At 42.4% G+C, this 16,858-nt stretch overlaps 1 protein-coding gene across 1 annotated transcript in view; it reads right to left on the bottom strand.

Annotated features, from left to right (window-relative positions):
• Cdh20 (cadherin 20) overlaps positions 1–5,219 on the bottom strand; it is a 171,605-nt gene extending 166,386 nt beyond the window's left edge. Inside the window, exon 1 of the mRNA XM_048363012.1 lies at positions 5,120–5,219. The gene's annotated coding sequence lies outside the window, so the exon portion shown is untranslated. The remainder of the gene's footprint in view (positions 1–5,119) is intronic.
• Positions 5,220–16,858: the final 11,639 nt, after the last annotated feature.

Here is a 16,858-nt window from a genome sequence, read left to right as displayed (position 1 = left end):
ATTAAAATCCTCAGTATCAACATGTTCCAAGATGAAGATGAAAATAATGGCCTTTTACATTTACATTTTTTTGAATAAATTACAGCTGCTCTTGTCACAAGAGAAATAGTCACTGTAGGATGACGGATGTGTTCATTTGTTCCACTAGAGTCACCATTTATCCCTATGTATATGTTTCTTATTTTCAAAATTTAAAACTTTTAAAAATCATACCACATTTTTACCTATTGAGAGTCTAAGTAAAATTCTAGCTAGGCGCTATAAACAAATAGCTAGCAATTATAAGAAAATATCTCTCTCCTGTGAAATGCCTTACTCTTAGGAGTTATTGACATTAGTTAAAATAATTTCTAAAATTTGGATTGGGTCGTCAAAACATCCCAGCCCTTTAGGAAAGCTGTGCATATTTTTGACATTTCTTTTTTTTGTTTGGTGCTCTCCATGACCAGTGTCTACTCCTTTGGAAAGAGAAGTGAATAGTATTACATATTAAGATTTTATACATCTTTGGTAGATGACATGTCATAGTTGAAATTCCTTACTCCTCTACTGTATAGTGATATTATCCCACACCAAATGTTCCCTCCTTTGCGATCTTCTAAACTTGAAAAATATAACATACACCTTGAAGAAAATTGGACTATTTATGTTTTGCATGCTTTAAAATGTCGAATGTTCTTGAGGTTCTAAAATTAAGTCAATCCATATGCAATTAGGAACATTCTTAACTAGAAAGTCCAGGTTGGCAAACCATGAGTAGCAATTAAATAAGAAAAGACTAAGCTTCTCTTAAAAATGGGGTTGTTGCCATAACTTAATGTGGCAGTATGATTTTCTATTTTTAATTGCTGTCGATGGTGCATGTTGTAAAGCAGAATTTTCACTGCAGAGAACTAGATACTTCCAGACTTTTGAATCGCTTGTGCTTTCAACACTTCAGCAAGTATTCTGCTTTTGCAATACCTTTAAACTCATGATGGATAAAAGAAGCTAAAGGTTAGTAGAGACTGCTAGGCCTCGTAAACAAAGAGACAAGATGAATATCTTGGTGAAACTAAGCATTTCTCTTCATGGGACTGTATGACCTTCTCATAATTTATTACACTTTCGGTTACAGTGCTTTTTTTATTCCCAGAACAGTTATACTTAGTATTGACACTTAAAGATGTCCCTTTCTAAATTTAAATAGTAAGAACTTTGCCTCATACTCCATGTCAATGTCTGGATTCAGGGAGGGTTCGAACCTCATGAATGCATGGTTCTTCATTTGCCCCTCTCCAGGCACCATGTGTCTATAGTCCTAGCTCATGTCTTCATTTGCAGAATTCATTCCAGAACAAAACTGATCACAGTGCCATCTTTTAGTAAATAACAAGAAGTCACAGTCTACTGCCTGTAATAACTGGAGATGTGCAGTTGTTTAAAATCACCTTTATCACTTAAAATACATTTCCTTGGGCCTCTGAGTTAGTATGAAAACACAAGAGTAGGCTATTTCTTCAATTAAATGTGAAGGATTAATCATTGTAGGCAACTTGTTTCACAACAGCAAATGTCAAGAATAGTTATTTACTTCTTAAACTTTAAATATCTGAGAAGAAAGTGTTGGGGAAGCACAAAAATCTGGCACTATTTCTGTGTATTTTGACTCAAGTTGACAACTGAGGCTTACATCTAATATCTATAAATTAATCCAGGAATTATCAAACACATTCATTCTTACTACAGTTTCATTTGCTGGTTTTAGAAGAGTGGGAATTTGGCCCAAATCCGGGCTAGAACAAGGAAGAACGGCAGTGGTGTAGCTCAAATCGCCACTGTTCAGTAATATATATATATATTTTTTTTTCCTGAAGAACTATGATTTTCCAAAGTACGATCCAAGTAAAACAAGTGATCTAAAAGTGATAAATGGTACTTCCCAATTTCTCCTTCTCTTATTTTCACTGCTGGGCTGTCCTGATTACAGCACCACCCGATCAGAATGAACAATTAACTGTCTAATTATTCTAGTCACACAAGCCCACAATGAAATCTTTATTCCGTGTTTACAGCAATCTTTGGCAGAGGCTGTCTTGCTGTTTCTAAACTAAGAAGAACTGCCCTTTGGCTCCTCTCCGCATCAGCTGCCTTGGTTTCAGCCCGGGATGCCAATAATCAGACTTCTTTTTCTTCCAAAGTAGAGATTTTTTTAGGGTGAAAAGACCTATTCTCATCACCCCCCCATATATTCTGACTGATTTATGTTCTAGCCACTGCAGCTCTTCCTTCCGTATCTCTTTACATTTTTTCCTCTTTCCATAGACTGCCACCAGGCAAACCCCTATTTTAAGTCCAAAATTGTAAAGAAAAAAAACTCACAAAAAAACCTTAAGCTAACAGTGCTCACTACTATGAAGGAAAGAAAAAATGTGCAACTGTTGGTTTATGGGTAGAAGGAAGTCAAGGAAATCCCTCTTGCTTTTTGCAAACGGCTAATTTTCTAGCTCAAAAGGCATTCAATAACTTCTTCACCAGAGAAAAACATCCCCACTTTTCAGTGGCTCTCTTGATGACTTCCAACTATTTACTTGAACTTGACAACAGCTGCAGTCTGAGAAGCTTGAGAACTTGAGGACTATGGACAGAGACATCAGGTCTGAGAGGGTAGCACTGCTTCTGAGGTGACAAGCTAAGGCACTTCAACAATGAAAGAAAAGTCAGCACCAATGCGAAAGTCAAGGGAAAGCATTTTCTTCTCCTAGGGAGAAGTACCTTGGTTAACTCTTGAGGCCATCTGGTGGTTTGCTTCCTGACTCTGAACTATGGAACTGATCTTTCCAAAAGACAATGGTATCTTATTTCCCAATCCTGTCCCCAAACCTTTTGGGAGGATGGATTCAGCGCCCAACCCTTCAATCTCCCCTCTCATCCTTACTCAGTACTTACTATAGTCACATTGCCTTTCTGGTGAGAACTGGGTCATCAAATTTTACTGAGGAGACAAGGTAGAAAGGGGGCGTTTCGGTAGTATAAACACTGATTAAATTCCTGGGTAACTCTTCCCCAAACGAAAGATAATTTTTCTCCAAGTATGCACAAGAATGTCAAGAATGCTAAGTCATTTTTATGTTTGTACTTTCCCTTCCCATTTTAATTTTACACTGCCACATGGCACACATGCTAAAATTGTATCTTCCTAACCTGCAGCGTAGCGAACTTCTCACCAAACATTAAATTGTGTATTTTATAGGCTGTCCTTTCCCAGGGTGCTCATAGCCTTTTCTGTTTTGGATTCAAAATTAGATCATCGCAAGACAACCATCTTATTAGAAAGGCACGCCACTTGTGCATTGGCAAAGAAGGGAAGCCAGAAGCACGGAAAAGAAAGGTCACACCAAAGTCAGTGGCTTCAGCCTAAACAGACTCTCTACAAGGCTTGGTTCCATTTGATAATACTTCCCACTTGCTCTTCATTTCTTTTTTTTTGTCTTCTGGCAGGAAGGGATGTGGCCAGTGTGGAGGTTTGACCTCATCTCCTGCACTCAGCTAAACTCTGCCAGGCTCTTCTCCCACACTCCTGCCCTGTTTTCTGCTTTATCAGCTGGCTAAGCCTACGTCCTGGAGGGGGGAGACCCGGGGCCAAGCCAAGAGGCAACCGCAGGTGCCCTTGTGGCTTCCGACAGTGTTGGCAAGGGAAATTAGTCTTGCCAAGGGAAATCAGTCTTGCCAGGACCATGACCAGTGGGACTGCAAAGGTCATACCAACCGAGAGGAAACGACATGCCCAGATTGTACTCACACATGAAAGAAGCAATGAGGGGGTCAAATACAGGGTCCACCACGAGGAGGAGGAGCAGTCGGAGGACGGGGGGGGGGGGTAGGATTACAGTCTTCCTCCATAAACACGGGGGCCAGCACAGTATAGTTGCAACTTTGAGCTGCTTTGTGATGTTTTTTTAGTTTAGGTAGATCTCATTCTTTAGTCCACCACAGCCCCGAGGGGGAGTAAATTCCATTTGGTGGGGGCAGTCAGCCTACATAGAGGTCTGAGACATTAGTCCCCAAATCAGCTTCCAGGCAATTATAATAAATTTTTTTTCCTGGTGTTCGTGCCAACAACAGTAATAAAAAATAACAATAATGGCATTGCCACAGTAAACTTCTAATCTACCCATGGATCAGCTCCCCAGTTCTCTGATAGCAAGTTGCCAGCCCCTCTTGCTCTTCTGCTTGAGCTGGGCAGTCACGGAATGAATGAATGGCTGGCTTTGGAGTTGCCTGGGTGCTCGGTGCTGCTCTCGGTTCTGAACCCCCACCCACAGCCCCGGCGCGGACGGACAGCCACAGCTCCTACTTCAGCCTAAGTTCACCCCACAATCTCTCTCGTGGCGAGGGGGCAGCTTGGGGCTAAGCAGCGGCGTTTCCTTTGCAAATCTGAAACTTTGCCCCGATCGGGTTCTCTTTCCATCCATCCCCCGCGTTCCCGGCTTCTCTGCCAACACCGCCTCCACCGCCACCCACCGACCACCGCCACCCAGCAAAGCCCCAAACCGCTCCGGGAGCGTCCAGGCCCGGAGGAGGCAGGAAATCCAGCGAGTTAGTGATGTCCGGCAGGTGGCCGGGACGCCGGCGAGCCCCGCACTCCACCCTCGGCGCGCCCGCGGGGGGCGCGGCGCGGGGCGGACCTGGGACCGGCCCGTGGGGTGCCTCTCCGGAGCCCTCGCTCCCCAACGCTGGGGGAACGCAGCCCCTCGCTCCCCTCGGCGGGTCCGGAGGAGGCGCCGCTTCCCCGCGACGCGAACCGGGGCGAGCCGCGCTCCGGGCTCCCCCAGTCCCCGCGCCCAGGCGCGCGCCATCCTTCCTCCCCGGACCCGGCTGCGCCACCGCTGCCCAGCTCCCCGCGAGCCGCTGCCGGGAACCCCCACCCCCCGCCCCCCGCCCCGCAACGTCGGGGCAGTGGAACTCGGGCGGCCCGGCGGCATCGGCTGGGCGGCCGGGAGTTCCGGGGACGGCGCGGCGCGGGGCGGCTCTTGGCGGGGCGCGCGGGCTCCCGGGCGCCCCTCGCTGCCGGCCGCTCGTGGCCGGGAGCCCGGGGGGCCCGACGCGCGGGGGGCTCCGCGGGAGCCTGGCACTTTACCTGGCTCCGGCGGCGGCGGCTCTCCGGAGAGACGCTTCCGACTTCCTGGGCACCGGCGTCCTGCTCACATGGCGGGCTCGCGCCCCGGGCAGCCGGGGTCCCGCGGCGCTCCGTCCCCGCCCCCCACCCCCCGGCCTCCCCCCCTCCCCCCCCACTCCGCCCAAGTGTCACCGCTTCTGTGCCTTCGGATGTTTGCAAAGTCTCCGCGCGGTCGCCGGGAGTTGGCGGGCGATGCCGGGAGCGCCAACCCCTGCCGATGCCCGGCTCCGTCCAGCGCCGCGGCCGGCGGGGGAGCGCAGCCGCCGGGTCCCAGTCGCCGTCACGGTGCCCCCCGCGCTCCGTCCGCGTCCCTCCCTCGCGCCCGCCGGAGCCCGAGTGGCTGCCGCCTGCCTGCGCCTCGGGTCCTCATTCCCCCGCTCATGAATATTCTGACAGAGCCTAATGCTGTTGAAGTAAATTGAATTAGCCAATTGGTGCCAGGAATGGGCGCTCCTTCCTTCTTAGGAGCTGTCTGGAACCCCACCAGAAGAAAGCAATTAACGTCCAGTTGGCACCCTGTGGTTTAAGACCAGCGAGGGGCAAAAATGGGTTAATTCTTTAAATGCAACTTAAATCCCACATTTCGATGTTTAAACTTCTCTATTGGCTGAGAGTGAGGAAATGCGGAGCAGCAAGGGAAGGGGGGTAGGTAGGCATGGGCGGGAGGCGGTGTGCACCTAAACTTGCCCCTTACGTGGATGACTTACTGTCATCAGGGTTCTGGAAGAATTAATCCAGGAAGAGAACAGGGGGCAAAGACAAACAGGATCAAAGCTGGTTATCAACCTGGGTTTAACCTTGACCTTGAAGATGCCAAGGACTCTACTAATGTTCAGCGTGGGAGTAGAAAGCAGAGGGAGATTGGAACCGAACTCATGGACTCTCAAGAATTTTCCCCAGATGTTCCAATCTCTTCCTCATAGCAAAATCCTAGCGTTTGAAGCCTTTGGGGTCAAAAAGCTGAGACACGCTCCTTACCTACCTACCAAGAAGGCCCCCCCGAGATTGTAGTTCTGCTAAGAGCTCAGGTTCTTGTTTCTGGGATGGAATTAACAAGGCCCTTATGAGAGAGATTGCCTGTCTCATCCCGACTTCCATGCTAGAATGCCAAGTCTTCCGGGGAAGCCTGGGTTTAGCAAACATACACAGGGAGGATTTACCCAGTTCTTTATCTACATCTCCTTACGAGCTTGTGGTAAATACAGAAAACAATGGTGATTCAATTCATAGGTACTAAATGGTTTGCTTGTGTGAGTGCTCTGTGACTGTATGATCCATGTCTATAATCAACTGATAAAGTTATGTGGACAGCCAGTAAAATGCCCAAGAAGGTGACATTAGAAACAAGTGTCCGGATAAATCCAATTGTGCCATATTTAGTAGATTTTAGCAGTCCTAGCCTCAGCACTCATGGTTAACAGTAATTAGCACTTTTAGAGATGCTGATGTTTATTAAGAACTTCGATGACAGACATGTGTTATGAGCTATTTAAGCACTGTATTCATTATAATCATTATTTACCCATTTTAATAGTTGAGCAGATAAAGCTACAAAAAGGTCTCTTAGTGTGCAATGTCACACATTTTCTAGGTCGAAGAGATGAACTTTGACCCCAAGTAACCTGATCAATAGACTAGAACCTTCTAGCAACCAACAGCAACCCCCTTAACTACAGAAAGAAATGATTTCTTGGTATTTTGTTGAAATGATTTGGCCTTGATGATAGCTTCTTACCAAAATTTAGAAAACAAAAGGGATTTTTTTTGGGGGGGTAGGGGAGATGGCAGGGGGAGAGAAGGGTGTTTCAGTCCATTTTCTCTTGCCATAATAAAACAAACACCTGAGATGAATAATTCATAAGGAATAGAAAAGTATTAGTTATTTTTCCATAGCACTGAATGACCAAAATACAGAAGACAAAAACTTAAAGGAGGAAAGATTTATTTTGGCTCCCAGTTTGAGAGATTTTGGTCAGCAGTCCTTCGCTTGGTTGATTCTGGGCCTCTAGTGAGGCAGAACCTCATGGAAGCAGAAATAAGAAAAGAAGGCCATTTCCCTGAGGGCACGCAGGAGACAATGTGAGGAAGTTTCTGGGGATTAGGTATGCTCTTCAAAGGCATAGTTTAGCAATTTTGTCCAGGTAGGCCCTGCTTTCCAAAATTTTCACCACCTTCCCCCACCAAAATCCCTCCTGCTGGGTAACAAGTATTCAGCCCATGAGATCATTCATGATCATATTCAAACCACAACAAGATGTGTACTTAGTTCATGATGGAGAAAGCTGGGAATTTAACAGCAGGGTGAGACACGGCCATGAGACTTGGCTGAATGCCTATTGTATCACAACAGGACAGGAGGCATCCAATAGGGAAATTAGCAACTCTGTCTTTCTTCTTCTCATAAAGCCTAATGTCATCATAAGGTCTTCATTCTCGTGATTTCATCTAATGCTAATTACACACCAAAGACTCTAGTTCAACTATCAGTTACATATGACTTTGGAAAGGAGGAGGGTTAACAGAGAGCATGAGATAGATGGTGACACATTGCATTGCAGGTGTAGAAATGTCACAGTCAACCCTTTTCTTATACCAGTAATACAGGCTAATATACTTCTTTCCCTTAGATATGACTTTGGAGCTGGGAGTCTGACTTAGTGGTAGAGTTCTTACCTAGCGTGCTTAAAGCCCTGTGTTCAATTCCCCAGTACTTCATAAACAAAAAATAATAATACATTTTAAAAATTTTAAAGAAAGTATTTATGTTAAAAAAGATATGACTTTGGGCTAAAATAATGAAACCAATCCTATGTAAAAAGAATGAGGCTCAAGGTATTATAATACCAGACTTCAAATTATTCTACAAAAATCATAATTACAAAACATCATTGTGTTGACATGAAAACAAACATGAAGACCAATGAAATAGAATATAAAAGTCAGAAATAAACTGACACCGCTGAAAGAATCTGATTTTTGACAAGATGCTAAAAATATATACTGGAAAAGTGGGCTTCTTCAATAAATGGTGCTCTAAAAGCTAGTTTTCAACATGTACAGGATTGAAACTAGACCCCTTTCACTAACCTTGTACAAAAATCAATTCAAAAAGGATCAAAGATCTTAATGTAAGATCAGAAACTTTGAAAATACTACAGGAAAACACTTGAAGATGCAAGCACAGGCAAGTACTTTTTGAATAGATTTCAATTACCCGGGAAATAAGAACATGAACTGACAAATGGGAATGCATCAAATTAAAAGCTTTTGTACTTCAAAGGAAACAATTACTAGAGTGAAGACAACCCTCAGAATGAGAGATAATCTTTGCCAGCTATTCAATGGATAAAGGATTATTACCCAGAATATAAAATGAACTCAAAAAATTAAACACTTAAAAAACAAATAATCCAGTCAATACGTAGGCAAATGAGTTGACCTAGATGTTTAAATAAGTAACAAATACGTGAAAAAAATGTACAACATTCTCAGCCATAAAGGAAATGCAAGTGAAAACGATACTCAGATTCCATCTCATTGCAGTCAGAATGGCAGTCATCAAGAAAACAAGCGGTGGCACAGATTTCACACACCCTTCAACGGGAATGTTAAGTACTGCAACCACTATGGAAATCAATATGGAAGTTTACCTTAAAAAATTCTCAAAATAGTTACCTTACAGTCCTTCTATACCACTCTAGGGCATATTTTCCAAGAGTGTAATTGAACATATGGGAGAGACACACACACGTCTATAGCATCACTGTTCACAATAACCAAGTGATAGAATCAGCAGCACAGCAAGTGATGAATGGAGAAAGCAAATGTGGTATGGGTAGACAATGGAGTATCCTACTTTTTCAGGTACAAAGAAGAATAGAACCTACCAAATGATTGAAGAAAGGAAAAGAGGAGGGAAGGAAGATTAAGTTCGAAATAGAACAAAGGTGGTAAATTTGCTCAAAGTATTCTGTAAGTGCTTGTAGAACTATCACAATGAGTCCCCTTGAACTAGTGATGTAATAATAAACCTATAAACTTAAGTTTCTGACATATGAACTTCTGAGGAATATATTTAAACCATAGCAGATATTGTGGTGGTAGACTTTTTGTGTCAAATTGATTTATCATAGAGTGCTCAGATAGTAGGTAGAACATTCTAATGGGTGTTTCTGAAACGGTGTTATGGATGAATTTAACATTTAAATGGGTAAAGTGATAGATAAAGATGGGATTAATCCAATAAGTTGAAGGCCTCAATGAAAGAAAAGCCTGATTCTCAACCTATTCTCCTGCAGATGCCTTGAAATTGAGCATCAGCTTGGCACATTTTGGACTTGCCAATCTTTATACATGCATGGACCTATTTTGGTCTGTCTGTCTGTCATCCATCCATCTGTCTGTCCGTCCATCCATCCATCCATCCATCCATCCATCCATCCATCCATCCATCCATCTATCTCTATCATCTACCTACCATCCATTGGCTTTGTTTCTTTAGAGATCAATATGGATGGAAGCATTTGATAAATAGTACTGTAAATTTCCCATCAATATCTACATATTTCCATCTACTAATACATAGCATATAGTCCATCAGAAAAATTTAGCATGTTTTTAAAGATTTTCAGAGGGTTTTTTGTTTGTTTGTTTTTTGCCAGTCCTGGGCTTTGAACTCGGGGCCTGAGCACTGTCCCTGGCTTCATTTTGCTCAAAGCTAGCACTCTACCACTTGATCCACAGCGCCACTTCTGGATATTTTCTTTTTTTTTTTTCTTTTTTTTTTTGGCCAGTCCTGGGGCTTGGATTCAGGGCCTGAGCACTGTCGCTGGCTTCTTTTTGCTCAAGGCTAGCACTCTGCCACTTGAGCCTCAGCGCCACTTCTGGCCATTTTCTGTATATGTGGTGCTGGGGAATCGAACCTAGGGCCTCATGTATACGAGGCAAACACTCTAGCCACTAGGCCATATCCCCAGCCCCAAACTTGTTACCTCCTCCTTCATTTTTCTCCCACCTTCCCCCCCCATTTCCCTCCCCACTCTCCCCTGAGTTGTACAGTTGGTTTACAGCATGTTGTCTTGTAAGTGTTGCTGTTGCATTGGTTTGCCTTTTACCCTTGTCTCTCCATTTTGGTGTTCCCCTTCCCTGGTTCCAATAAATGTACATGCCATACCCAGTGTGCCAAAGTCAGTTACAGTGACAACAGGGGTAAAACCACGGGGAAGAAAGAGAAAAGAAAAAGGCATAATTTCATATGGCATGTTGAAATTTTTCTTGATCCATTCATTTACTGAGGGTCATCTGGGTTGGTTCCATATTTTAGCTAAATGGTGCTGCGAAAAACAAAGTTGTGCTGGTGGCTTAGTGTGATCTTGCTTGTAATCCATTGAGTAAATGCCCAAAAGTGGGGTTGCTGGGTCATAGGGTAACTCTGCGTTTAGTCTTTTGAGGAACCTCCACACTGCTTTCTAGAGTGGTTGAACAAATTTACACTCCCACCAACAGTGTAGTAGGGTTCCCTTTTGGCTATATCCCCGCCAGCATCCGTTGTTGTTACTTTTCCTGATAATGGACATTCTTACTGGGGTGAGGTGGAATCTCAATGTTGTTTGGATTTGTGTTTCTTTTCTGGCCAGTGATGCTGAGCATTTCTTCATGTGCCATTCTCATTTCCTCTTCAGAGAAGTCTCTAAGTCTTTAGCCCATTTATTGAGGGGGCAGTTGTAAAACCCTTTAGTTTTTAAAAGTATATGACTGTCTTCTTTGTGTGTGTGTTTGCTAGGACTGGGGTGGAACCCAGGCCTTGGTGCTGTTGCTTAACTGTTTTGCTTTAGGTTGGCACTCTACCATTGGAACCATAGCTCCCCTTCTTGTGTTTGGTGGTTAATTTGAGGTTAAAGTCTCAAGCATTTTCCTGCTCTGGCTGGTTTCCACCCCCAATCCTCAGATCTCAGTCTTCTGAGTAACTAGGATTACAGGCATGAGCCACCAGGACCCACCTTTCATGACTGTTTTACTCCTGTATTTTCTTTGTCATGGCTTCTTCTTCACAATCTTCTGCTGACTCCTCCCTTTAGGGAGAGAATCCTCTTAAGATTTAGAAGCAGTATTTCACAGAGAAGTTTTCAGATGTTGGCATGCTTATTTATTTAAATACAGTAAAGAGATTTTAGAACCCAGAAACTATTATTAGACTGAGTGCTCTCTGTATTTTCTAGAGAGACTCAATGAAGAAAGTGGGGGGAGGACCCCCAGAGTGGAGAGATGGGATATTGGCTCTGGGTTGGGGTATGAGTTGGGTTTTAGGTAAGCCCTTATCCTTTGGAGCAAACTCAGCTAGTGCCTTTGCATAGTGGAAATAATAATACCCTGGTTATGGCATGTGTTATTATTTATAAATAGGTTATCTCATCCCATCCTTGGGGCAACCCAATGAATTCAGCATTTTGTCCATAGTTAATTAACGAGGAGTCTCCAACTCACAGAGATTCCATAATACTTGGAGCTTCTCCTAGGAAGGGATAGGGCAGAGTGTTTCAACCAGGGACAAAGTCATCTTCTCAGGGAAGCCATCTTTGACAGGTCCCTCTGTCCCCTTCATCTCCCCCTTTGCACATACACTTTTTTTTTTCTGGTGGAAATAGAATTCTTTCCTTTGTTTTCCCGTGGGACTTCTCAGATGTGTAAAGAAATAATTAGAGCACAATGTGTTATCTCTGCCAGTAACCAAAAGCAACCTAAGTCAGGAACATTGTTGTAATCATTTTTGCATCCCCTAATTTAGCCGAGTGAGAGGCACGCTGAAATCACACTACCACCCATCCTGGTGCACTTTCAAATATATGTCCCATTGGCTTTACTGGGTTATTAGGCTTACACAGAATAACTGGCAGGTTATTTAAAGACACTATATAATGACATTATTATCCAAAAATAGATTTGAAAACAGATATAATCATTTTAGCCTTGCCCTCTGGCTGATAAATCCTATGGCTAAGAAAGCACTTGGATATTTTTATGTCACTTACTATTATTCAGGATATAGATGGCCAATGCTTGCTCATGTTATAATCATCTGGTTAATAGTAGTATTAAACTGGTCCATTAAGCAAGAAGGTATTAATCTGAGAAAGGTGAGTGAGTGTGTGTGTGTGTGTGTGTGTGTGTAAGAGACAAAGAGAAAGTGAAAGAGAGAGAGTGCATTCACAACCTTTCTGCAGCTCACAAGTGGTTTTTTTCCCCTCTCTCTCTCTCTATGAGCATCTTCGACCAGTGCTATTGCTGTCTTTCTCTTAGGCCGTTATCAACTTTTCCCACGTGGGGACGATCTTTATTAAGAGCTCCCAAGGTTACTGAGTTAATGACAGAGCTGAGGCTCCTGACCCCTGTTCAATGTGATTTTTGCTTCCCACACTGACCTGACTGGCAGTCACCGCCTGCCTGGTGTGGTTTATGGTTTTAAGATTGAGATGAGAAATAAGCAGCTCAATACCTCATTATAATTAGTCTCCTGAGTCAGCTCATGCCCTTCTAATGCAATTTAGCCATCTAGATTATTCAGTATTATCTATTCAAGGTATTTTCGGATTTACAATAATAATAATTTAGTGAAAATGGTAACAGTGACACACTAAAACACTTTTATTATGGTTTCATAGTCTTGTCTTTCGCATAGGTATTCATTACTAAAAGAGATTCTTTTGGTTAAAAACATAACAACTCTCACAAAATTAGGCATTCTTATCAATTTACAGATTCTTTATTTTCTGGAGCAATAATGTGAAAATCATGGATGTTTCTGTACTGACTTTACTCAGGTCATTTCAGCCCTGTGCCATCTTTTGTTTTTGTGTATCATCTCTACTCATGCTATCCTTTGAATGTGTGGATTGATGTCTGTCAAGTCCTATCCATCTCTTACTGTGTTGGTGAATAAAATAGATAATGATGCATCTGGCCACTCTCACTTCCGTGGAGACTTTAGCTGTGGAACAAAGGGCTCGTGACAACATGCTGGAAGTTGACACCACTGATCCATTCAGTTCAGTCTGACAAAGTTGAATACAGTATCCTTGCTATGGGCAAGGTGTGATGCTCATTTTTTTTTCTAGATATTTCAAAGAGAAATAAAACCAATGACTGCTCGCAAGGAGTTTCTAATCTGAGAGAGAAGTCTTGATAGTGAAGTGAAAGATCGAAGGCAGAAGTAGATAGGTTTTTATTTTAAAATAAATGAAGTGCTAGGAGAGGCCTGAGAGTAGAGAGATTTTTTTTTCCCCAGTGGGGAAGTGACAGGGGGTTATTCTGTGGAAGAAATGATTATCGGTCTGCTTTCAAAGAATGGCCCATGGTTTGGACATGGGGAAGGGTAGAGTGACTAACAGGGTAAGGACTAGAAATTTGGCAGGAATCCTAGGGATCTGTAGACTTCTGTAGTCACATTTGGCTCAACTGCACTTGACACTGAAAGGAGATAAGACGAGAAAGGGAGATGGAGCCCAGAGGGCACTGGCAATCCTGCAGAGAAATGCATACATTATTGGAAAGGCAAGATGAAGGTGTTCCCTTCACAGGTGGAAGTGGAAATGATACCGCTGCTTTTATATTGGAGTGTGGAATATTTTAGAGGATGAAGACTGAAGGGATGAAATCCAGCGGGCAGAATTGCGGTACTTGAACTAGGGTATGATAATGTCCCGGGGCCCAGAAAGGGCAGTAGACACAGAAAAGAACCAGAGCAAGTATACTAACCTCATACTGAATTGATGTTTTTACCTATCTCTCCTGAATATCCTTTTCTCAACAATCTTGGTCATGCACACAAATATACATACACAAATACATATAACCACATGGGAGCCCTTCAAGAACATGAATTGTCTTCAAACCATGTTTTGCGGCACTTGGCACAATATGGGCATTTTGCTGGCTCAAGGTGATTGCAAACTGAATAGAATTAAAAATCACCTGATAAGAGGTATCAAGGAATATGAAGAATTGCAAAATAGTGGTCCTTGTAAGTGATATATTTCAGAGGGAAAACTGCAAATATTTTAAGCCTTTTTTCATTTGTGTCGGGAGACAAGGCTTGTTGAGGGCAAAAGACGACTTTTGATTCTAGAAATATCTAGGAAGATTAAGGTAATCTGGCAGAGGTAATGTGGCATAATTGGAAAATGGACATCTCCTGTCAGAGATCTAGAAAAATGTCTCCTATGAACTTCTCAGCAACTTTTCAAGGTTTCCTTTTAGGAAGTTAAAAGATATAGGGGTAATAATGGCTCCTAAAGACATCCATCATGTCTCAGTCCTCAAAAAGAGCACCTATGTTGTTCCATGGCAAAGCAAAACTAAGGCTGCTGATCCAATGACATTCGAATAAGGAAATTATCACCTGCGGGGAGGTCAGCACAATCCCAAAGGCTCCTGAAAGTGGAAAAGAGAGTCAGCCAATTAGTATCAGAGTAATTTGGGGTGAGCACCCCACTAGCCAATGCTAGCTTTGAAGCTGGAGGAAGAGCCAGGAGCCAAGGACTGATGGTGGCCTCTAGAAACTAGAAGAGTCAAGGAAACCATCTCCTCTCTTGGCTCCAGGGAGGGAAACCGCTCTGCTGATGCCCTGATCTGATCCCAGTGGGCATGCTGAGTAAGAGGCTAGCAACCTCCAGAGCTATAAGATAATATAGTTGGGTTGATTTAAGCCACCGAGTTTGTGATCATTTGTAACAGAAGCCACAAAAGTCGAATACAGAAGGATAACCATCATACTTACTACTTTGGATGTACTGTTTATTTCACGTTAGGAGACATTAGGTTCAAGTTTCATGAGTGACAGTTGTAGGCTCTTCTAACTCAACTAAGAAATGGTTTTGTTATAGATTTCGGAATCGTGGACTGAGTGGGACAATTTCAGTGGTGTGAAGGCAGAGTTTACGGTCTTCAATTGTGACATATTGTGTCCAGTGAGGAAATGTGGTTTTTAATTAAGCTCCCTCTAGGGTCCCTAAAACAGTGCTCAACATGTGACACTAATGTCGGGAGAACTGTGAAATAACAGCATCCATTCATAGAATCAGTGCACACATTTTTTGACTTTGCCTGAGCCATCCAATGTGTGTTTTCCTCGTGTCCAAGCTGTCTGTCATTCTCTAGTTCATTTCAAGTAGTTCATACTTTAGAAGAGTGTGCTTACCATTTTTCTTTTCTAATTTTGATATTGTTATTTGCCTTACATATGCCGTGTGAGATAATTATTAATTCAGCTATGAGAGTGATAATCACACGAAATGTTAAATCTTCATCTAGAAATGTACGTTGTAAGTAATTGAGTGACAATGTCTGTATTTTAATGTCCCACCAGTCTGACTTATTATTTTAGTTTTGATGCTTCATCAGAGGATAATGTAAGTGGCAGGAATACGTTTGAAATATATTCACTGTTAAATTCACACGAATACTCAGCATGACACACATGCATACCAATCACTCCTTATTCATAACAAATCCTTTAAAAGCTGGATGAGGTACATGGTGCTTAAAAATATACTAATCTCTCAAATTAACCTGGGCTATAAATTAATTTTTGAACAGGAGACTTTGATTAGTGAGTAAAGTCCTCACATACAGATAGAATGGTTGTGACTTTTTTGATATTCAGCTATGCCAAATGTTAAGAGAACGTAAAGCAGTCTAAAAATAAAATATAAAATAGGATGACTAATTTTATGTGGCGAGGTTTTGCAGATGAAGGAAACTCAATTTGCAAGTCTCTTTGTAAGTAAAAACTATTTGTTATTCTTGACATTATTTTGAAAACCTATGCCACAAATCATGGCAAGAAACAGCTCTGACTATGCTTATTGGTAACCTATTAAAGGCAAAGTTGTAGATTATCTAAATTAGAGGATTAGTGCCACGTAACACTGGAAATTAATAGTCATTCAATATTTCTTTTTCATTTTATTTTAGTTATTTTAAAGCATTAAGGAAGTATACTGCTTAAGAAGCTGCCCGTGGAATCTTACCAGGTGAAAGTCAAGGTTAGCTCTGCTACGTGCCAGTGACCTTGAGCTGGTGGCTTAACCTTCTTGTATCTGCGATTCCTCATCTGTGAAATGGATATAATGATGGCAGTACCTACTTTAATAGGGTTCCTATGAGGATTAAATTAGATAACTGATGACAATTGCTCAACACATTCTAGCACACAGATTACCCACATTTAATAATAAAGAGTATAAATGTCCATCCATTTGTAAGCTTTTTAATTTCATCTTTGTCAGAAAAGAAGATTGAAACATTTACTCAATCTCATATGTCTTATTATTACAATAATGAAATCACAATTTCAAATATAAATATCCCTCAATATATATGAAATATTATAAAATACAAATATCCCTCAAATATATATCCCTCTCATTTAATGACTACAAACAATCATTTTCTCTATGTGCACTCATTAGCCAAAACAACTTAATAGAAGCAAAGTGTCTGATTCTTGCTTTCACGAAAGAGAGCAGCGTTGTCAGTGTGGGACACTGGGAGGAGCGAGGGACAGCCGTGTTTCCATGTGGGAGCAGCGTGCACTGAAGCATTCCATTGAGAATACTTGGGAAGGGCTTCCTATTTACTGTTCTTATAGGAACTGGGCTCACTTCTGAAAGTAATGGGGTCAGGGATTTATTCTTGTTTCTGCAT

The sequence above is a fragment of the Perognathus longimembris genome, chromosome 15 (assembly GCF_023159225.1).
Source record: "Perognathus longimembris pacificus isolate PPM17 chromosome 15, ASM2315922v1, whole genome shotgun sequence".
Taxonomy (NCBI): domain Eukaryota; kingdom Metazoa; phylum Chordata; class Mammalia; order Rodentia; family Heteromyidae; genus Perognathus; species Perognathus longimembris.
The sequence above is the reverse complement of the archived record's forward strand: the minus strand, read 5'-3'. Positions and strand labels throughout refer to the sequence as shown.